Source organism: Sphaerodactylus townsendi, linkage group LG02, assembly GCF_021028975.2.
Source record: "Sphaerodactylus townsendi isolate TG3544 linkage group LG02, MPM_Stown_v2.3, whole genome shotgun sequence".
NCBI lineage: Eukaryota > Metazoa > Chordata > Lepidosauria > Squamata > Sphaerodactylidae > Sphaerodactylus > Sphaerodactylus townsendi.
In genome coordinates this window covers 86,434,648-86,456,493 of record NC_059426.1, presented here as the reverse complement: position 1 = coordinate 86,456,493, position 21,846 = coordinate 86,434,648, and the positions used below count along the sequence as shown (strand labels likewise).

The window sequence follows — 21,846 nt, the reverse complement described above, 5'->3', positions numbered from 1 at the left end:
GTTTATTGGCATAGCGTTCATGTGGATCCCAGCAGGGCTGCCTTCTGAATCTGACCAGTGTTTCATGTGCCACCCTAGTGTTTTCAGAAAGGCACCCAGGGTGCTGATTACTACCGGTACAACCTCAGCTGGTTTGTGCCATAATCACTGTATCTTGATTTTCCAATCATGGTATTTAGTGACCTTCTCATGTTTTTAAATGACCCTGCTGTCACCAGGTACTGCTATGTTGATGATGGTCACTGATCACTGTGATGTCCAGTGTATTATGTGCCAACACTTTGTTCTTTTGGATTCAAAAGTCCCACAAGAGCTTGACCTTCTCATTTTCCATTACTTTCTCTGGACAATATTCCCACCAGTTTTCAGTTGTCCTAATGTTGTAATTCTTACATAAATTCCAATGGATCATTTTGGCCACTGAGTTGTGCCTCTGTACTCAGTCTTGATTATCTTGAAAAATGTGCTCCCTACATACACACCCAGAATTTCCTCATTGGCTAAAATTGAGCCAGGTCAGCTTAACAGGAGAATCTGGGGAATTTATGACAGAGGGACCAAGCTTTTAGGGTGGCTTTGGGAGATCTTCCTGATAACAGGACCAGGTTTGGTGAAGTTTGGTTTGGGGGAGCAGTGCTATGGGTCATCAAAGGGGAGCCCCTATCTTCCATTAACCTTTGGAAACAATGGGATATGGGGACCCATAAAATCAAACCTTCTGAATCAAACTTTACCAAACTTGGACGGTCTCATCAGGAAAGTCTTCCAAAGGCACCCTAAAAGTTTGGTGCTGCTACTTTGAAAACTGCACCCCCTACAGGTGGAAAAATGCAAAAATACAAAAAATTATTATAAGCTGAAGTGGATCCAATTGGGGGGGGGGGGCGGATACCTGAATTTTTTCAAGTTTCCTGAATCAGATATTTGGGTTTTTCATATTTTCCTATAATTTGGAAGCCTGAAACACCCAAATCTGAATTTTACAAAAAAAAAATTGGCTCAATCCTAACAGTACTAACTGGAATGTTGCAGTTCAGTGGACATAATTGCACAGTTTACAGCATACTGCACAGTGTACATCATACTACACAGACAGAACAATAGCATGTGTAAGTATTTGTATATATAACTATAAGTTATAGGCTTTACAGTTCTCTTCGGTTTTAAGAAAAAGGATCATGTTTACCATTGTATGGAAAGCAGAGCATCATTGTGTCTGCTGGGTTCCTTTTATCATGTTGCCTGTAAAGGGTTGAGAATGAAGGGAAAAAAGTTGCTTCATACTGTCACAATCTCATTGATCTGAAATAACCCCCAACATGTAACTGATGATCTAAAAGGAAATTAGTATTTCAGTTTCAATTATTGTGATTTGTATGGTCTTTTTCTTTCTTTTTTTAAAAAAAGAAGTCCCAAGCTTAATAAATCTAAAATAATGACAACTGAACTAATATGCAAAAATTGTGGTAGAATGCAGTTTATTTTAATATGTTATACATGTGCATTCTGTTTTATTCCCCCCTCTAGTTGTCTTAAAGGACATTGTTATCTTAGCCTTTGAAATGTAAAAATTCAGAAACATCAAAGAAATATTGTGATGGTCAAAGAAATGTAGAAGGAGAGACCTCATAATAAATGCTTAACACGGGAGATTTACTTCATGCCTCATGAAGCTATCCATTGTACCAACAGGACTGGAAAACAAGGCATGAAATTGTTTGTAGAAAATCAATACATTGCATATTAAGAATATATATTGGCATACATTCTGCATTTTCAGAATTGTGCTTGTAATTTTAAACGTTGTTTGGGGGTTACATATTTGTCTTTGATATGAGTAAAAGAGGCAATAAAACTAACTGAAGGATAGCACTGTGGATAAAGAAGTCAGTAGTTGGATTTCAAATATTGTTCACACAGTCACAGCCAGGAATGATGTTTACTTACTCCAAGATAGTGGGAATGGATTTTAGCTTTTTAAAAATGATAAATGTCACAGATCCCCAATCTTTTTCAACCTGCAAGAGTCTTTTCAATTATGGCACAGTGTGGTGGATGCAATCCCAAAATGGCTGTCACAAGAGGTGGAGCCAACTACAAAATGTCAGATAGTAGGTCTTCAGCTTTCCAGGCAGAAACTCTGTTTAATGAGATGCCTTTAAAATGAACACAAGTTTAAAATATGTTTTTGCATTCACACAAAAGAGCATATATTAAGCTAGCGAAGAAACTTTCATATGGCAGTGTATTCATTTTACACCATCTAACACTCATGCAAATGGGGAAAAATGCTTCTTCTCCTGGCTATGCCTTTGCATAGCCCTTCTCTCATGAGCCCAGACTTTTTTTTTTCTTGCACTGGTATCTGTAACATGACTGCTTAACAGCACTTAGTACAAACACGCATTACTTGTAATAATGAAAGTTAAAGCTGAAGAGCTTGTGAGAGTTTCTTACACATGTGAACAGTAAGAGAGAGTTTATGGCCAGATTTTAATAGGAAAATAGATTATTTTGAAAAAGTGAACAATATCTGATGTAGTGATATTATTACCAATTCCCTCCTGAATTATCCAATTCATTAAAACTGGGAAGATCTGACGACTTCAATAGAATGCATCAAGCACTGCAGCTGTGCAGCCCACGTGTTTAATCATTATCCAGTCCCAGCAGATAACTCTGCTATCTCTTCAGGACAGGTAGCCCCAACTGTTCTCATCCCCTTCTAAAAATCATCCAATAAGCTTCCACAGCAAGATGAGAATTTGAACTTGTATCTCCCAGATTATACTGTGAAGTTCTAACCGATATATCATATTGGCTTTTAGCAAGCAGCCAGGCCTAGCTGAGTCATGCAAATCAAGTCACAAAGAGGTTGTTTCCAGGTCTGGGTTTGTTAACCTCCAAGTGGGATTCTGGAGATCTCCCAGAAGTACAACCGAACTCCAGATGACAGAGATCTTTCACCCTGGAGAAAGTGGTTGCTCTGGAGGGTAGGCCCTATGGCAGTATAACCTGCTGAAGCATCTCCTCTCTCCAAACTTCGCACTCCTCTGACTCCAATACAAAATTTCCAGGAATTTCCCAACCAGGCCAAGCCTGATCCCAGTGAGTCCTCCTTCAAAGGATTAAATAGAGCTGGAAAGGGCTGTGCCACTGCTCTCTGCCTTTTCCCGAAAGAACCAAGCTTAGAATCTGTGGCTGCCTGGCAACAGCCACTGAGAACCCTAAACTGAGGATTTAAATATCTGTAGATGAGGCACGCACATTGGTATTTACATATACATGATTATGTATGTCTTTCTAAGTGTCTTTTACACCGGGTAAAATGTTTCAACCTTTCACCCAGCAGTCCTGTACATTGGGGAGAGGGGAATTTATTATGTCTATTAGATTTTTATCCCACTCTTCCTCCAAGGAATTTACAGTAGCATATCTGCTTCCTTATATCCTCATAATAAACCTGTAAAATAGGTTATGCAGAGAGCTAGTGACTGGCCCAAAATTATCCAGTGTCTGTCAGGGCAAACTGATGATGCACTCAAGTCTTTATTCATGTTGTTGAACACATGTTTAAAAAGTTTGAGAATAATAAAACACAACTTCAAAACTGAATAAAACTTCATTGGCGAGACAATATATTTTCACGAGAACAATTTATACTCTGATCTGCAGTTCATCTGAATCATAGGCATCCACAAAGGCGCATGCGACTGCAGGCTACATCTTGGAATTCTTTTTTCTTCACTTCTTATTGTCTCACACCATTTCCCTTTTTCCTCTTGACACTTTTAGATGATTTTTGACATCTGAGAAAATATATAATCCAAATTATTAGAATGTCGCTGCCTGATATCTGCTCGCGTCAGCCACAAGGTATCTAAAAGAGCATTACAGTAAGAGGAAATTAAAAGGCAATGATATATGATCTTTTTTCTATGTTATTTATTGGAAGATCAGGTGAATGTCAACTAGAAAACACTTTTGCCTTTCTGGCTTGATTTTTGATCAAGCAATTTCCACATTGATATTCATGTCAGCATATTTTTAGTATCCCTGCAAATTCAAAATTGACTGTTCTCCATGTGTCAATTTGGGTTATTCAAAGCAAATTGCCACTATATTTTAGATTCTTTCTTGACATCACTAAAATGATTTTTTTTGTGCTGTTCTTATGAGCTGTTGAAAAAGGAGCAAAAGCCTTCTCCAGCTCCAGGATATTAGAACTGCCGATGCCCTCTTCATCTTCCTAGCTACACAGAGTATGCGTTTACAAGAGCATTAGAATTGCTTTTGCATTTCACAAATGGGTGGGATCAATGACACTACATCTGGCTGCAAGGAAGATAATACTTAACACTTACATAATGCTTTAGAGTATCCAATGTACTTTATTATACACAGTATCCAGTGGCGGGATTCAGCAGGTTCGCACCACTTTGGCAGAACCGGTTGTTGAAATGGTGCTTGTAAACAACCAGTTGTTAAATTACTTGAATCCCACCACCGGAACCGGTTGTTAAATTATTTGAATCTCACCACTGACAGTATCTCAGTAATTCTAATCGTAAGCTTTTAACTACTCTTATCCTTGTATTGTAGAGAATGGGCTGAGGTCAGGCACCCTAATGGCTATGTTTTATTAAAATAATGTTAAATAATGTTTGATGCACTTGTATTGCATATGCAATGCACACTGATGTTCAGTCAGCTTAACTGATTTTTAACTGATCCAGCTTAACTGATCATTCAGGGATAGTGCACAATCTCTGCATGCAGAAGATAACAAGTTCAGTCCCTGGCATCATCAAAGGGTATCAAGCAGCAAATTTAGGAAATAGCAGTCTCTGTCTGAGAGACACAGGCAAACAGCATACACAATAATGGACTAGGTAACAACTTGATATCATGTAATTCAATTGAACCAGGTGTGGAGGAGCTACAGAACAAGTGCCACACAACTTGTTTGGGCTCAGTAGCTGCCCCTACACCATGTGAGTAACATGGCTAAGCCTGACAGCAGATACCACACAACTTACTTGGTTGACTTACTACCACATAACATTTCACAACTTGACCAGAATTTTCTAAAGAGAATTTGCCAGGACAAGGGAAGGAGAGAAAGGCTGAAAACCAATGTAGTATTTAGAGTGTCAAAGTAGTATCTGCAATACTGAGACCCCTTCCGCACACGCAAAATAATGTGTTTTCAAACCACTTTCACATCTGTTTGCAAGTGGATTTTGCTATTCTGCACAGCTTCAAAGAGCACTGAAAGCAGTTTGAAACTGCGTTATTCTGCATGTGAGGAATGAGCTTGAGATTCAAATTTCCATTGTGCCATGGAAGCTTGCTTAGTAGGAGGGAAAGAGGGGGAAATATGGGGAAGGGGCTACTGCAGAAAATGAGATATATCCTGCAAGTCCTTACATGTTCTCTACTTGTATTTGGTCTGCCAAGATTTGCTTCCTATATAATCGAATTGGGATGCTATCTCTTAACCTCTGCTTAACTATCTGCTTAACCTCTCCAACATCTACAATAAGGGGCTAATAATATTGATTGGCAATGCATACATAGTATATTATTTGTCTGTTAAGTTATCAGTTTATTTATAAGATTTTTATGCATGCGGAACTCACTCTGAGGCTGTTTGCTCCACAGTGGGGTATTCCCATGTTTTTCACTTACACTTTAGGAAGTATCCCTACGTCTCACTAATTCCTCCTGAGCCAAGCTGAGTCACCACTTTCCACTCACCCATGTACTTCCTTGCTGTCTCTGTAACCTCCAATTGGAGAGATTGCCTGCTGCTTTTTTTGGGGGGGGGGGCTGTTTCAGTGGTCTATTGCTCCTGTGATAAACCTGCAGAGTTTAAATAAAAAGAAAGAAGCCCCACTGCTCCTCCTGAAATAGTGGCTGAAAGAGTGGGAATAACGAGAAAACACAGAGAAAGCTGAGGACACCCTGATCTCCTTCACTTTCTATTTTCAAATTTTCCTGACCCTCTGGGTGTACTCTGCTGACCACAGCTTTCACCTGCCCATGCTTGATGTTATCCAGCTGCAAAATGCTCAGGTATTTATAGGCTACCTTTTTTGTTGCGCTTGATGAGTTGGCCATCAGGCATTTCTATCTCATCACCCTCAGGGATCTTGCCCCTCTTTATCACAACAGTGGGACACTTTTCCAGGCCATTGAAATGTCTGTGCTGAATATTTGGACAGTGTTCACTGATGACTGGATTTCTGTGTTGATTTCCCATACAGCTTTAAATCAACCATGTACAGCAAATGTGAATTTTTTTTCTGAGTCTTTGGACATTTGATATCTCAACTTTTTTTTAAAAAAAAATCACTGTTAGTGCAATCATGGCAATGAAAAATAGCAAGGGCAGTATTGAATCACCTTGCAAAATTCCTCGTTTGATGTTGACTATTCCATAGTTTTCATTTCCCAGTGTCAGTTCAGTTCTCCCCTGTCTCATCGCTTTTTCAGTGAATACTCGAATGTTTTTGCCGACTCCAATTGTTTCCAAGCATTATATGATCCAACTATGGGGCAGTGCAGTGGCGTGGGGGGGGGAATGGTGCCAGGGGTAAAACGGCACCCAGGCCCTGCCCCCTGTGCCCCCCAAGTCTCCTTGTGCCCCTACAGCCCTCTTGCACCCCCCACCCCTGATCCGCACTTACTTTAGTCAGCCAGCTGCAAAAGCAGCCTGACTGGGCCACTGCCCAGCCCTGCAGCCCGGCCCCACCAGGCTGCTCCAGGTTGTGGAGCCTGGTTGGTGGGGCAGGGCCAAGCAGGGGTGCCCAGCAGTGGACTCCACTTGGCCTGGCTCAGCCATGGCTTCTGCCGGGCCTGGCAAAGCAGGGTGAAGGGGAAGGGGGAGGGTTGTGAGGGGGTGATTTTCCACCCCCACATGACTCCAATGGCTCACGCCTAGGGCACAGCACCCCTCCCCTTTCCCGTGGCAGCTATGCGACTGGGGCAGTGAATCTAATGCCTTCTTGTAATTGATCCAGACCATATGCAAGTTCGTTCTTTTATTCTTGTTGTTCTCCATTATTTTGTCTATCAGGAGTTGATCTTTTGTACCTCTGCTCCTCTTTTTGTTCTCTTTTTGCTCCAGTGGCAGGATGTTATTTGTTTCCAAGTAGTTCATGATGTTATCTGCTATTATGCCAGTGAGCAGTTTGAGCATTGTAGGTAAACATGTTATTGGCCTGTAGTTTCCAGGAATTGTTTCGTTGACTGGATCTTTCTGAATTATGTCTTCCCAGTTCTTAGCCATTCATCTATTTCACCATTTTGCATGGTTCCACTGAACTGCTTGGCCATTGTCAGGTGCAAACTAGTTAGGTATTAGAGCCAGGAGCCATGTAGTAAATCATGTCCAGGAGCCGTCTAGTTTTTCACTTCCTTGATTCAGTGTTTCATCATATCAGTTGTTATTTCCAGTTCTTGCATTATTATTATTATTGGTTCATTTCACAGCTGCCAGTTCTTTAGCTGGTGGTTGGCCTTCATTACAATTCGAGCCTTACCCAGAGGCCTAGGAAGTAGTAATGTATCAACATAGTATTCGTGCAGATCCCAGTAGGGCTGCCTTCTGAATCTGACAGATGTTAATTTTGTCGATTTGAAGATGTTTCAAGTGCTGCCTCAACTGGTTTGTGCCATAGGCGCTGAAGCTCAATTTTCAAATTGTGGTATTTAGTGACCTTCTCATGTTCTTTTTCAATGACTCTGCTATTACCGGGTACATTATTATTATTGGTTGATTTTACAGCTGCCAGTTCTTTAGCTGGTTATTGGCCTTCATTACAATTTGAGCCTCACCCAGAGGCCTAGGTAGGTGTAATATATCAACGTAGTATTCATGCAAATTCCAGTAGGGCTGCCTTCTGAATCTGACAGATGTTAATTTTGTTGATTTGAAGAGGTTTCAAGTGCTGCCCTAGTGTTTTCAGGAAAGTGCAGCTGCAAAAAGATTGCCCAGTCTGAGTACAAATGGAGGCACAACTCAGTGGCCAAGAAGATCCACTGAAGAAGAAGAAGAAGAAGAAGAAGAAGAAGAAGAAGAAGAAGAAGAAGAAGAAGAAGAAGAAGAAGAAGAAGAAGAAGACGACGATGAAGACGAAGATGACGAAGACGACGAAGACGACGAAAATGATGGACAATGAAAAGACCTGGTTGTCCAGAGAAAGTAATGGAAAATGAGAAGGTCAAGATCCTGTGGGACTTTCGAATCCAAATGGACAAAGTGAAACACAATACACCAGATATCACTGTGATCAAGGACAAGAAAGTGACCATTATCGACATAGCAGTACCTGGTGACAGCAGGATCATTGTAAAAGAACATGAGAAGGTCACTAGATACCACGATTTGAAAATCGAGCTTCAGCGTCTATGGCACAAACCAGCTGAGGTCGTCTCAGTGGTAATCGACATGCTGGGTGCCGTTCCAAAAACACTAGGGCAGTACCTTTTAGCTCTTAATATCTAGGCTTTTTCCACCAAATGGGACTCGCCGCTCCCTCCCTCCTGGGGAGGATTTAAAATTAGGGTTTGTCAGACGCCTCTTGTTATTTTTACTGCTGTTTTTTAAAGGTTTTTAATTATATTTATACTTGTATTGAGATGTTATGTTGTACACCGCCCAGAGCCCCTCAGGGATGGGGCGGTATAAAAGTCTAAATAATAAAATAAATAAATAAATAAATACTTGAAACATCTTCAAATTGAGAAAATTAACATCTGTCAAATTCAGAAGGCAGACCTGCTAGGCCTAGTAAGTTGTTGTTGTTGTTGTTGTTGTTGTTGTTGTTGTTGTTGTTATGATGATGATGATGATGATGGTAGATTTCACAGCTGCCAGATCTTTAGCTGGTTGTTGGCCTTCATTACAATTGGAGCTACACCCAGAGGCCTAGGAAGTTGTAATATATCAGTGTAGTAGTTGTGAGGATCCCAGCAGGGCTGCCTTCTGAATTTTGTCAATGAGGAGTTGATCTTTTGTATTGTCGAAGGCTTTCACAGCCAGATTCAACTGGTTCTGATGGGTTTTCTGGGTTGTGTGGCCGTGGTCTGGTGGATTTTTTTCCTAACGTTTTGACTGCATCTGTGGCTGGCATCTTCAGAGGTGTATCACAGAGAAAAGTCTGTTTCACACTGTGTCTAAGTGAGAAGGGGAAGTTTAGTGTGGTATATTGTCCATGTCCCAGGGTGGGGAACCAATCATTAAGTGTTTGGGTGGAACTTGCTATGCAAAGGTGTGGTTGAGTGCATTGTTTTGCGGGTGGGGTTATCAGACCATTTTTTAAGTACTGGGAGTCAGGCTTTGCTAATTTTTAAAGTCTCTTCTTTCATATTGAAGTTGTCCTGGTGTTTGTGAATTTCAATAGTCTCCCTGTGCAGTCTGACATAGTAAGCTTCTGAATTGTCCAGAATTTCAGTGTTCTGGATTTCACCTCGCTGCAGTGCTCCATTGAAAAGTTCAGCCATGACTGGATGCAAATCTATTAGATACTTCAACCAAAAGCCATGCAATTGGTCATTTCCGGGAGATGTCTAGTTTTTGATCCACTTTACTCTCTTTAAGAACATAAGAACATAAGAACTAGCCTGCTGGATCATACCAGAGTCCATCTAGTCCAGCACTTTGCTACTCACAGTGGCCCACCAGGTGCCTTTGGGAGCTCACATGCAGGATGTGAAAGCAATGGCCTTCTGCTGCTGCTGCTCCTGAGCACCTGGTTTGCTAACTAAGGCATTTGCAATCTGCGATCAAGGAGGATCAAGATTGGTAGCCATAGATCGACTTCTCCTCCATAAATCTGTCCAAGCCCTTTTTAAAGCTATCCAGGTTAGTGGCCATAACCACCTCCTGTGGCAGCATATTCCAAACACCAATCACACGTTGCGTGAAGAAGTGTTTCCTTTTATTAGTCCTAATTCTTCCCCCCAGCATTTTCAATGAATGCCCCCTGGTTCTAGTATTGTGAGAAAGAGAGAAAAATGTCTCTCTGTCAACATTTTCTACCCCATGCATAATTTTATAGACTTCAATCATATCCCCCCTCAGACGTCTCCTCTCCAAACTAAAGAGTCCCAAATGCTGCAGCCTCTCCTCATAAGGAAGGTGCTCCAATCCTTCAATCATCCTCGTTGCCCTTCTCTGCACTTTTTAAAGCTTCTTTCTAACCATATCAGTTAGAATTAAACCTCAGCAGGCGAATTCTCTACAGTCATGATGTTATTTTCTAATTTTTCTGTTTTACAAAAATTCTCAATTTCCTCCAACTCTGCTTCACTGAAGATCTTGCTCTGAGTGATGAATCGTCTTTGATCAGCCAGCCTCTGCTCAGCTATCTCAGTATCAGGATATTTCCGTTTCCATAATTCGAACATTCTTTTCAAGTAGCCACATTTTGATGGTTCCAATTTGCAGTAGCAAGCCATTATTTCATGATTTTCTAGCACAGTGAATTTTTTCGTTTATTTTTTTGATTTCCTTCCAGTAACCCTGCAGGCCTGTGCCCCGGTTGCTCAGCAACAGCACCTGTGCCCTGTAGCCCACTTGTCGATGAATGCCCAGGTATATTGACACCCAATGCGGTTCTTGTTGACCCAGGTGGCGACCGATCCCATATAGGATATCCCTTCAAATGACTCACCATGTTGATTGGTTGGTAGGTGCCATTTAGTCTGGCTCCTCTGCCAAGGCCTGTCTGGCTTAGGTGACCCTTCTGGTAGCATAGCCCTCAGCATCATTGGAGCACACAGGCCTTCTCACCGCGACAAGGCGGCACCCTTTGAGGGGGATAATGATGATGATAATTATTGCTGTTATTGTTATTGTTATTGTTATTGTTGTTATTGTTAATTCCACACCCTTTACCACAGTCTCAAAAGTTGCAAAAGGATTCTTGCTTTGATTCCTACATCTTTGAATCTCTGAATAACACTAAGGTAAAACAACAGAGCAGGGTTTGTGTGAAGTGTTAAAATCTGATTTTGAACTGAAACATTAAGTGATAGCATAAAGCAAAGTCCTTCTTCTTTGAAGTACCATACTTAGCTTCATGATTACAAGTCTGGCGTATTACAATTGCCCTGAAGTATTACTTAGAAGTTCATGTTTAATAAAGAAAAATAAAGGTCAAGAACATTTCTTGCTCTCACTGAAAATTTCCAACGGCATGTGCTTTAAGGCTGTAAATGAAAATTAAATATTGGTAATGCTAAATGATATCAGAATTACAGTGTACAGAATTGCAATAATCTAGATAATTTTGGTTGTTAAAATGACAAACAGCTGTTCCTGCTTTTGACAATTAGCAATATTACATTTCTACTCAGCAAGTCAATGCTCAAGGTACAGTCTGGTCATATTTTTGGTAACAAAAATATTCACCGTCATCTGGAATATTTTCCTGAAAATTACTGAGTTTGATTTGTAGTTTTGATTGTCCATGAAAGCTACTGCAAACCACTTCATTGCCTTATTTACTGTTCCACAGTGGCATAACTATTGCTAGGAATAAGTCAAAATGGATTCTGGCATTTTAGTTTTGAGTTTTATACAAAATGGGCAGCAGAATTCTGAATATTTTTCACAGGTAGCCTCAAAATAGTTGGCATTTTTTGACATGTCCACTTCTCAGACAAGGCAGACTGTACACTTCAAAATCTCTTTCTTTTCCCTTGTCAGAACTCAGAGCAGTGCTGCAGAAAAGTTTAATTCCAAGGACATCAGCTTTTTCAGCCTTTGAAACAAAACAGTTATTTATTTATGTGTTTGTTTACTGAAATTCTATCCCATTACCTTCTGACCAGAGTCAGCTCAGGCTTGCTAACTACTGAAAATATTAAAACAATCCAATTTACATACATTAAAACGACAAATAACAATAAGCCTGACAGTCTAACACATCATATTCACGACCCGGTGACTAACTAAGGAAAGAAAAACATATCAACCCAACCTAATCAATATCCAACCAGCACAAATAAATACATGAAAAATACTGTAAACAAAAATAAAATAAGAATAGGGAAAGGGAAAAGGAAAGGGAGAGGGAGAGCAGATATGATGTAACTGTTGCTGCCTCAACCATAGGCCTGGTGGAACCTCTCCATTTTACAGGCACTGTAGAATTGAACAAGTAGAGACTGAAAGGTAGTATCATCCCTTTTCTTCTCTCTAAGTAACAAAATTTGTTTTTTTTAAAAAAAGATACAGTACAATGAAAGACAATAGAATAGTTAGTGGAGATTTGCCAATGCCATTCTCACTGTTAGATTGTGTTCTGCTACTGTGGATGTTCAGGATCCTACACACATTTCTTTCCAGTTTGATCTGAATTCACAGTAGGTTGGCCTGACTGTAAGGAAACTACCTTCTTTCAATCACTTCTCACTCTTAGGTGAGAAGAGCTTCTGAATCAGACTGGGGGACTATGGCCCATCTGCTGCCGAAGTGATACAGCTCCTCTGCTGCCCTGAAAGAAATACTGGGAATCCAAATAGATTGAAATCAGATACACTGTATGGAGAGGGATAATTGGAAAACACAAGTAGTCACAAAAGTATTATTATAATGCCCTTCCTAAGCACTAAAGTGCCAGAGCAGAGTTATTGCCAGGATTGCAAAAAGGTAGTCCCCATCTCCTGTTAGCTCCCATTGGAAACAATGGGGGATGGGGCACCACTTTTGGTGGTCCATAACTTTTTCTCCCCTGAGCCAAACTTCATCAAACTCGGGTGGTATCATCAGGGCAGTCTCCAGATGACACCCAGTAATTTTGGTGCCGCTAGCTTTAAAAATGCGAAACACGAAAAACACCCCCCAAAAGCCTATATACCTTGCATTCGGATTCGTTCATATTTGGGCAGGACATATTTGGCCGATTTTGACCCCAATATTTCCAAATTTGGGTCCAATCCAGTATTTGTTGCACCTGAATCTCCAAGCCTAATCACTTGGAGAAATGGGGGAGGGAATTCAGATCAATAAATGACAGGCCCCTTGTAGCTTGGCAAGTAATTATGAAATTGCTTGAAAAAGAAACAATTCAAGGTATTATAGTTTTCAAAGTAATGACAAAATATCATAAATCCAGCAACTTGACAATCGCAGGTATCCTGAAACATTCTTACTATGGACTTAGCAAGATTACTAGAGACCGGATCTGCCCTACAGAAAAGGAACTCAGTGAAGAGGCAAATCCTAGAAAACAGCAGTAATACAAAGAAAAGAGGCAGTCCAAAATGCACAGAACTGTTTCTTCTCCTGTGTGCTCTTCAAGTGTTCCAGTCTTAGGCGTTGTGAGGGAGGGCAGAGATGGTTGAAACCCCAGGCCCAATTTCCATGGGTCATGTGGAGGGTGAATTTGGCCGCCAGCCCCCCTCCCTACCCTAGGAGCAAGGAGCTGGAGCCTTGGGCTCCCTGTGGTCTCCTCCTTCTCCAGACATTGCCTCCCACCAACCTCTCCTGCCACTGCCCTCTTTTTTGGCATCTGCTGCTCTCAGCAATCTCTACACTTTGGTGAGGGTAGAGGGTGTAGCAGTGAGTTGGGCTGCTGCCACAAGGCTCAGCAGTCAGACAGTGGTCAAGGGGTTCACACATGCCTGTCTCATGCATTGGCCCGACCTCCTGCTTTGCCTCTGGTGTCACCACCACTACCACTGCTGGCCACCTGCCCTCCACTCTTGGTAATTTTCCCCAGTGATCCTGACCTGGCCTACTTGTGAGATGCTCATTTGGAGCTTCCTCCCTTAGTTGAAGCTGGCTTCAAGTCAGGGCTCATGGACGCAGCCTAGCATGCTGCAGTGTTACAATGCAAGGGAGAGAGGAGTAGGTGGACCATGAGGTAAGTGACAGAGAGACCCCCAATCCCCCTTCCCCAATGGGTCCTCCCTCAGTCCCTTTGTGCTGAGTCAGGAGGTCCTTACAGCTGGATGGAGGTGAAGACCCAAACTTGGCACCTTTGGAGGGCGGAGAGGGTTCATGTGGCTGCAGGTTTCAGAGGCACATTTAGGAAGGAGAAGCTGTGACAGATTAGGCCCAGGTAAAAGGGTTAATTTTTAGAAGGTGCAGAAAAGCTGCCCTTAGCAACACTTAATGAAAATGTAGACACCTCCTGATTGGCTGGCGGAGATGCAGTTAGCCTAGAGCCACAGGTATGGGGAGCTAGATGCTATAAAAACAGGGAACAGACTGTCAAAAGGGGGGAGAGAAAAACGTTTTGTGAGAGAAGGAGCTGTTTGATTTTTGGGAACTGAGCTCTTGAACTGGCAGGCAGAGGGTCGCAGTTCTGGGCAGGTAGTCAATCAGACCCTATCAGCGATCCTTCAGTCTGGAGATCGTGTCTAGTGACAGTGAGGCCAGTGAGAAACAGAGGGAGGAAGGCTAGGTGGCCAGATTCCTCAAAAGTAATCTCAGACTGTTAGGGAGGAACAGTGGTTGTGGTAGGCTAGATAGCCTGGTTCTCTGAATTAGGAAAACTTCATGTGGGGGCCCTCCTAAAGTCAGTGACTGTTCTCTTTTGTGATACAGGGCGGATGAACTAGGAGTGTGCTTGACTGCGGGTGAAAACTTTTCCCTCAAGAGGCATCTGTGGATGAATAAGTCTGTTCTGAAACTGAAACCTGTAATAACGAAGAAGAAGAAAACTGCTTGCTCTGTAACCATTAAGAAGTACCTGCCTAAAGTAATACTTATGTGCCTCTCTGAACCATCATCCTGAGAAGTCTGTTAAATAAAAATTCAGTTTTGTGTTTTAAACTTTCAAGAGCCTCTCTATACGTTCCATTTGGTTCAGTTTCTGATGGTAGTTTTATATTTATAGTTTAATGTCCCCTGACAGGATTTTCTGTTTAAAAGGCCTGTGTGTGCGTGAATTGAGGGGATTGCCTTAGACCAACAAAGTCAGCTACCCAAATATCCACCCTCAGCAACAGGCTTCCCTCCCTTTTTGGGACTGCTGTTTTCCTTCAGGGAGTGGGTGCTGGTTGCTGAGGAAGGAGAGGCCATGGATGAAAGGAGAGGAGATGCGAGTGTGGCGGGCTGTGGGTGGTAGGGAGAAAGAAGGGCCAGATGCAAAAGGGGTGGGTTGCAGGTGGAGAAAGGTTGCAGGTGGAGAAATTTGGGAGCTAGGAGAATGAAGCAGATGCACAAAGGGGGAAAGAAGTGAGGGTCTGATTTTGGGAGGGATGCTGAAGGGCTGAGAGAGATGGGAAGGGGATGTCTCCCTCTGGCTGGGAGCAAATTCCTTGATAGGAAGGACATAGGTTTTGTACTTAGTACAAGACAAGGTATCGATGTAAATTATCCACTCTACATCCACTCTATAGACTAGATGGCCATTTGATATTACCTCATTCAGCTATTCTTGTTCTCTTGTACAGTCAACATCAGTCAGTGCTCATCTTGTAACTCTTCGGTAAAATTGCTGCTTCTCTTCCATAGTTTCCATACCAATTGATTGTTGCATCCCAAAAAAACTTTTAAGTTCAGCAGAAGAGAATGTGTGTTTTATTTTATAAAATAATGGTACAACTTGGAGCCCACAAAGTTAAACATAGTGCAACAGGGGCTAAATATATAACTCATGTCTCTGGGACTGCAAAACTGATAAATGTGAGTGCATATGTATGTGTCAATGTATAAAATATCTGGAGATCTCCTTTCCTTCCTTCCTTCCTTCCTTCCTTCCTTCCTTCCTTCCTTCCTTCCTTCCTTCCTTCCTTCCTTCCTTCCTTCCTTCCTTCCTTCCTTCCTTCCTTCCTTCCTTCCTTCCTTCCTTCCTTCCTTCCTTCCTTCCTTCCTTCTCTCTCTCTCTCTCTCTCTCTCTCCATCTTTCTCTTTCCTTAAATCTTTCTCTTTATCTCTCTCCATCTTTTTTTCTTTCTCCCTTTCTCCCTCCCATTCTGGAATTGCAGATCCTATCTCTCCCAGAGCATCATAATATATTATTAGATATCAAGAGCACAAAAGAAAGTTCCTCCTCCACACACAATCTTAGTCTTCTCTGACTTTTCTTTTCCAATAATGGAAGAGTTATGAGAACTAGTTTCTTTGCAGGGGAGAGAAGAATTATGACTGGAGATGATTAATAATTGAAAAGATTCCTTGGAGTAAATATGTCTACTGTAGAGATGGTCTTTATTTGATGCCTGTGCTACATATGAATCAAGACATTTCAGGGAACATAGAGCATTGCTTTGATACAGTTATCTGAAAAGGGGTGTCCAACTTAAGGGGAAACAATTTTTGTTCTTGACCCAGGTGTCTGACTTGTGGGGAGCACAATTGTAGTTCTTGCCCCAGGTGCCATTTTTGTAGCTACGCCCCTGGCTCCAGCTACTGCTCTTAATGCGTTAATTCTCTGACCAGATCTGAAGAGAAATTAGCAGTTCCCTTCAGTCAAACTTCAGTCAAGCCCTTCTTTTGATGCAGGTCAGATTGACTCTGAGAAAAGAGTGTTAAATTAAGTCTTTAAGCACAATTCTAACAGATTGACAAATACCTTCTTTATAATACCTCTTAAAGGGGGATATTCTGATATGAAATTTCTCCTAGGTTGGGCACAGAACAAACCTGCAAAGCTTTCTCTGTCAAGCTCTCGGCCATCTTTCTCCTGCTGTGGGTCAGCCTGACTGAGGGGATGGGAGGCTCTTGCAATTGGTAACATGTGAGAAATCTTAGTAAATTCCCATGTTCTAAATTTTTCTTCCCTAGACCCTAAATTCTAAAACATTGACTAGAAATAATATGTGATGTTAAAGTAAAAATGACATGGGTTACATGATGATGTGATTAGAATGAGGATTTATTCCTCCCCCCCACACACACACACATACAGGCCCTTTCCGCATGGGCCAAAAACGACGGCCTGGGGGCGGTAAAAACGCCTCCCCCAGGCTGCCGTTCGCACAGGCTGCATTGCAGCAGCGCCGACCTGACAGCGCTTCCCCCCCCCAGGGCGGCGTCAGGCCGCCCTAAACAACAACCCTTTAAAGGGTTGTTGTTGGGGGGAAAGCGTCTTCCCGGTGGCGCGGTGCGAACCGCGCCGCCGGGAACACGCTGTCTCCCTGGCCCGTCCCACTCACCTTGTCCCCGTCATCGCCTGCTGGCTGTCGAAGCCCTGCCCACTCTGTCCTCCAACCCCTGGAGGTTGGAGGGCAGCGTGGGCGGGGCTTTGACGGCCAGCAGGCGACGACGGGGACAAGGTGAGTGGGACGGGCCAGGGAGAAGAGGCGGCTCCGTGCGGAGCCGCCTGCCGTTTGACGGCCTCTGCTGTGGCCGCTCGCATGCGTGCATGCGAACGGCCTTCGCCTCCACGCCGGCGGAATTCTTGCCGGCGTGGAGGCGACAGGGAGGCCGTGCGGAAACGGCCACAGTTTTGCCAATCAGAACTGATTTCCTAGGTTGCTATTCACCCTGGAAAATAAAACAAAAATCAAAGATGTAATTGGATCCTGGGAAACCTAAATCAGTCTGAGTTTGGCCTAGTCTAGACCCAGTTACACTGAACCAGCATGGATTTCATGGAGTGAAAAACATTTTCAATAATACTTTTTCTTTTAAGCATCTAAAATATTTCTAGTATCTGTACTTCTTAATTCATGTGATTGTGTTTCTCTTGATTCCTGAATTTGTCTCATTTGCCCATTTTAAAATAAGCCTTTTCTTCTTGGTCTTGGTCTTTGTTAAAAAATATATATTCAGCTGGATTCTGATATACTTAGGAACAATTGCTCAATTTCTATCCTCAGTCTTTTATTTAAAAATTACTTGAGAAGGTGGTTGCCATTACTTCCTTTATGAAGTATCATGGAATCGAATATCATCAATGTTTTTTTTTTCTCTCTCTCTCTGGCATACTTAGCCCATTATGCCAAAAATGCTGTATTAGAGATTCCTGGTCGATGTACCAAGACTGTTCTGGCTCCCACCGTAGTGTGGTCTGACCACAGTTGAAGCAGTTGACTACGTTGTTCTTCAAAATGTTTCAGTATTTCTAGAGAAAAACTGGTGTCTAATATACATGGCGGCTTCTTTGTGTTTAAAAAAATTGCTGAAGTCAGTATCCACTGATGTTAGAATGTTGACATGCTTTTATTCTGACTTATGGTCTTAATATCGCAAGTCTTCTCCATTTTCATCTTGGATTCTGCACGTTAAAATCTACCAGTCTAAAAACCTCCCAAGTAATAATCTGGCAAGTTTTTTGGAATTTATATAGCATTTTTAGGAAATATGATTTGATACAATTCTTGATACAATTCTTTGCCAACATTCCTGCAAAGCAAAAGTCAATCCCATTTTGGCCACAGGGACTAAAACTAAAATGCAATTGTTTTCCAATGAATTTGTGACTCCCAATCCAGCACTCTGCTCACTGACCTATCTCACCCAAATTGCTAAATGCATCAGTGGCAACACTGTTTTATGGCTTCCATATGGTTTCAAGGGAATCCATATGCAGACAAACGACTTCAATTGGGTGGAAGTTTTTTTAAAAAATAATCTAGGTTATATCACTAGGCCTAGTCATGCAACAACTTTCTTGCTACATTCATGACAACCATCAGTCATGGAAATGCCTCTATTTGTATGCTAGCTATTGATAATTTGAACAGACCATATGATAATGAGACAAATATAGTCTAAGCCATATTTATCTCTTTTTTGCTTTAATAACACAGATTCCAAATAAGTAAACATGCATTTTATTTTTGAAAATAAATGGAAATATTTCTATAAAATCATACAATTAACTGTTTTAGGTTTATAAAATATACAACAGATGTTTATATGCTTAATTTTTGGGAATTTTCTAGTGAGTTTGCTGCTGGATATATGGTTACACATATTTCCTTCAAAAATAACAATGCTGTCCTGCTCTCAAACCCTAAACATATGTGTTATTTGTGAATATATCATAATACAAGGAAACACTTAATATCCTGCTGCTGCTGCAGTGACAGAAAGTTGTGAAATTTGTAATAATATTATTTTCTTTTTAAAATTTATGAACCTATTGAAGCCATTAATGTGGCACTGTAAGAATTTCTGCCTGGAGCAACTATCTGTATCTGGCTTGCTGTATTGTTGAACAGTAAATTAATTGACAAGGAAAAAAGAGAGATAAAAGGAAAGTAATGGCTTTGGGGGGAGAAGTGAAACAAGAAAATTATGCATGGTTTGTTTATATATTTTCCTGGAATTAGTTAAGCCATATTTGCATATCCTTGGTCACTTTAATCCATTCTGTGTGTTCTGCTAGATGTTGTTATGCGCAGGCTAAGACTGAGATAACACAAACTAAGCTTACAAGTAGTGTGAAAAGAAGCTACCTATTGCCCCATGAAAAGTGTGTGTGTTTTATGACAGTTCTGATGGGAGGTTATTTGGGAACCAGGCATGTTTTCAATCTATAGCCGGAGCCCACAAAGTGGAGGTTCTATTTGAACTGGCCGTCAACTTGTTCACATTGTTAATGAAGGCATCTGCAAAACCAGAAACAAGCAGGTTCCATTAGAATGAAAACATTTTGAATTATAGTACATAGTATTGTTGATTTGGTAAAGTTGAATCAGCAACACTCCCCCCCCCAAAAAAAAACATTTTGTAGATTTTTTGGGGGGTTTATTTGCCCCCAAATACAAGCTACAACAAAAAAAAACTCCTTCAAGCTGAATACAAAAAACACAATAACTCATTGGATTCTCATCTATTTAAAGTTTAAAGGGATTGTTCCACAGTGTGCAGCTGCTGTGAAACACTTTAAGAAGGCTTGGATTTTTTTTTTCAAACTGGGGGATCACCCCCCCCCCCGCCCTACATACCTTAGCTGGATCTCTCTGGTGTGCTTACTGGTGGGGTCTGGAGAGCTGCTTAAAGCCCCCCCCCCCCATTGCTAAAGTGCCTGGTTGGAGTGTTCCCTGCCCTCTTTATGCCTTGTGTGTGGTTTCCAGGCAACAGGGAGGCATTCTATGTAGCAAATGGGAGAGCTTGATGGAGATTTTCTCCCAGACAGTGGTTGCCATGCATTTCTTCAGGGATCTGTGCTCCTCCTTGCAGCGTTGGCACCTTTGCAGAGAGGAGAGTGAAGGAGGAATATAGCTACCAGAAGCCAGTGGGGTCTCAGCATAACTGCAAACATTCCTGTTTGGCCTATCAGGAAATATATTTATTTCCTGGGATATTTTCAAATTTCTGCTTCTTTTTGGTGTCTGTCCAGGCATTATAAATTACAGAGCTAGATTCTGACTAGCCCATTCTATTCCAGACTGCGGTTTTGAGTGACAGTTTAAGGTTTGTCTTTCACTCTTGAACTTGACCTTCCTATGTCTGGTCTTTAGAGCACCTGTCTTCATGGGATCACCTGTATATTGGAGTCCTATCTGCCTGCATGAAGAAGGTGTCAAAGGGTGTAATTGAGCTACTTAATTTTTTAAAAAATTACCTTTAAAAATTTTAGTAGCTGTTCGTTTTAGTTGCTTCTGCTTGGGTTTGGTGGTGGGTTGGTGGTGGGAGGAGGCTGAGGGCCAAGGCACAAGGGCCCAGACTAGGCGTACAGGCTTGGTTTGACCTTGTTATTTAAATGTTTCTAAACACTCATACACACATAGACAAAATTTTACTGCTTGTGTTTCCTTTTGTTTCCTGTGTTCCAGTTCTGTAAAAGTTAAATAGTTGGCTGTTTTTTTATAGAGTTCTAATTTAAGTTTGTTTTTGTTGATATCAGGTTTCGGAGAGATCTTTAACCTTCATAGTTACACCCCCCACCCACACACACACATATTGTTGCTGCTTCACTGGTGTTTTTGTGCTTGCTTGCTGGTTTTGAGTTGGATTCTTGGTTTTCTTGCTGTTTGCAGATTTTTAATTAAGGTTTGTTGTTGCTATTACCAGGCTTGTGGGGAGATATTACAGTTTAATAGTTGAATCTTTCTCCCCACACCCCTTGGTGTTTTTTTTTCACTGGTGTTTCTGTGCTGGCATGCTGGTTTTGATTGATTTTCTGGCAAATGTTTTTGTGGTTTGTTTGGACCTGTCTCCCCACATTAGTTTATAGGGGGCTGGGGGAGTTGATTATCTGCTGAGAAAGGTGGAGTAGCATTTTTGAGGTACTATTTCTGGTTTTTCTAGCTGAGCCAATTTTTTTCCAATTGTTAGATTTAATTAGATTCTAACTGTAAGGGCTTAATATGATTTGTTAGTGTTTCTGAACATTTAATTTAGCTGTAGGGCTTCCGTTTCCTCCTTAATAGGATATTACCAAGTTCAAATAAGAGTGAAGGTTCTGGGTTTGCAAATTGTTAAATAGTATGAAAGTAATCTTTTTGGATTCAGTTCCACCTTCACTACAGTTGAAGGTGGGCTGACTCAAACACTAGCTACTTAGGGCTCAGAGTCTTTAGAACAGATCTTCCTGGTTCCTTTGGAATCTAGGGCAGTATTCAACTGAATGAAAACTTGGTGCCCATAGAATTTGACCCCCCGCCCAACTTCAACAAACTTGAGTAGTTCCTGTGAGAAAAGTCACCAGAAGCTACATGGCAAATTTGGTGCTTCTACCTGGAACACCCCCCTCACCAAAGCCCTCATCCATGTCCAACCCAATGCAATTGGAGCAGAACAGCAAGTTCCATGTAAGACTATTGTGGGAAAAAGTGACATTTCTTCCCCTCGCAAAGATTCTTGCTGAAGCTTAACAGATTCTCCCATTTGATTTGACTGAGCTCCATTGTAGCCTATGGGAAATTCTGGAGGAGTCTGTAGGGGGGCATTTTTCAAGGTAGAGGCAACAAACTTGCAGGCTGTCC

The 21,846-nt window shown here is 41.6% G+C and overlaps 1 long non-coding RNA gene across 1 annotated transcript; it reads right to left on the bottom strand.

Moving 5' to 3' along the window:
• Positions 1–3,709: 3,709 nt before the first annotated feature.
• Positions 3,710–19,898, bottom strand: LOC125427436. Its single transcript, XR_007243685.1, has 3 exons — positions 19,864–19,898; positions 10,683–10,818; positions 3,710–3,809 (listed from the first exon to the last, which is right to left on the bottom strand). It is a non-coding gene; the product is annotated as an uncharacterized LOC125427436 (long non-coding RNA).
• Between the last annotated feature and the right edge of the window lie 1,948 nt (positions 19,899–21,846).